Raw genomic sequence first — 2,303 nt, 5'->3', positions numbered from 1 at the left:
CAAACATACACACATGCATCACATTAATAATAATGCATATTACTCTACCTCCGGTATTCGAGAAATGTTTTTTCCTTATAATTATTTCTTTATATAATGCTCATCTCTAAATATTCAGATGTATATGTCTGGCATTGAGATGTTCTGAGCTTCGCGTGTTTTTCTAGCTTGTGTGATGCTAATGTTTTTTAATGCAAAAACTATGAAATTGAAAGAGGCGTGATCGAAGGTACACAGTAAAAACATGCACATGTTCCCCACCCCCGACACACACACACGCACAGATAGCACACGTACGCACGCACATACACACACGCACACACAGATAGACACACGCACACACAGATAGACACACGCACTCACACACGCACAGACTTCATCAAGGGATTCTCTCCAAAATTGAATGTTTGAAGGTAAAGCCCAGAATTGCATTTTTTATTCCTAATGTGGCTCATCTCTACAAATGTTCAGTTATATATATATATATATGTGTAGCACTGGGATGTTCTAGCTTTACGTATATGTGTGTGTGTGTGTGTGTGTGTGTGTGTGTGTGTGTGTGTGTGTGTGTGTGTGTGTGTGTGTGTGTGTATGTGTGTATGCGTGTGTCTGTGTATATATATGCATATATATCTAATATAATATTTTACTTGATTTTATTTATTTAAAAAGATTTTTAATTTGCAAATATTATACTAATGTCTTTTCATGCAGAACTACATTTCATCAAACAATTTTCTCCAATATTGAATGTTTGAAAGAAATGGGGGAAACATTACATTTTATATTCTAAATATAACTCAAAGAAGAGAAAAGGAAAAAGGAAAAAGGAAAAAAAGAAGGAAAGAAGAAGCAAAAAGACTTTTAGTGATGACCACTCCTCACCTGTGTTAGCAGAACGTTTAACGTGGCTAATATAGAGTCGTTGATGTAAGAAAATGAGGAAAAAGTCACCCCTTAAATATAAATACATCCAGCTCTAATGTTTACTGTATTCAAATTGCAAGGGTAAGGGACTGAACACTTGATATTTATCGTTTTGATGAAGGGGAGAAAATGGGATCAAAGTTGAAGTCATCCACATAATAAAAAGGAAGCGAAAGAGGAAGAAATTATGCTTTTATTATCATCTCGTTACATATGGGAAGGAAAGTAAGTCGAAGAAAGACTAAATAGTTTCATTCAGTTCGTGGAATTGACTGACTGATTCCTTCATTCACTGCTCTTTGTCAAGAAATAACAATTATGCTTTCTATCTCAGACACAAGCCGCAGACGAAACAGACAGTGGAAAAGACAATTACATGGCATACGAAATGAGAAGGTAAATGTACGTGACTGGACATTAGATATATTTTATTAGTGGAACTATAACTTCTGCAAACCCGTCGTTTTCCATTCCACTCTTTTCAATATTAGGAAATGATAATGGTAAATTTAATGTAATGAAAGCACAGATCAATTATAGTATTTTCAATACAGAACCATAGAAACAATTGTTGTTATTATCTATCTCTCTTTCGATTCCTAATATCATTAATTCACTTACCTTTAAGATTCATGACTGTTACAGAGTTGCTTAGTAAACTTCACTTTTAGTTGAAATTCGACCAACCAGAGGTGTCTCACTGGCAAGATATACCTTCAACTGCTTTAAAATTCTTCTTTTCTCCAGTTCGATGTCGTTCGCTATTTCACTTTCGTTAACACGTTCTTAAACTTGTGATCTTAGGCTGTTTCTGCTTTCTCTCTTGTGTAGAAGTAAATTAACACTTTTATCACCAAGTTTATTAGTTTTTTCTAATCAATGTACAGCCTTAACTACCGATGTTTACAAATAAACTAATCGAACCATTATATTGATGATTTGCAATTTGTTTAATTTTTAATTTTGCACTATATAAGCTATAATTAATAAAGTCAAAAGAGATGTGTTCAGCGTTAAAATATAGGAAGTTAAGATCCTGTTGAAAAGTAAAAAGATACCCCGCAAAAGAACATTGAATATACAACACAAGTAAGACACAGCAAGGACAAATAGACAAAAATAAACGTACAAGAAGAGATACGAACGCAAACAAAACATTACAAACACAAACAGCAAAAAAAGGTACCCCAAAAGAGAATATTGAATATACAACACAAATAACACAGCAAGAACAAAGAGACAAACATAAAATAACTTTTTAAAAACGTACTTTAAAAATGTTCAATGACGTTATCTGGAGTGTGGGGTTCGAGTTGATGTCGTCCCCACTTTTCATTCATCATTACCTTTTTTCTTTCGATTTTATCTTTTCGGAT

Source organism: Octopus bimaculoides, chromosome 8 (genome assembly GCF_001194135.2).
Source record: "Octopus bimaculoides isolate UCB-OBI-ISO-001 chromosome 8, ASM119413v2, whole genome shotgun sequence".
Classification (NCBI taxonomy): Eukaryota; Metazoa; Mollusca; class Cephalopoda; order Octopoda; family Octopodidae; genus Octopus; species Octopus bimaculoides.
The sequence above is the reverse complement of the archived record's forward strand: the minus strand, read 5'-3'. Positions refer to the sequence as shown.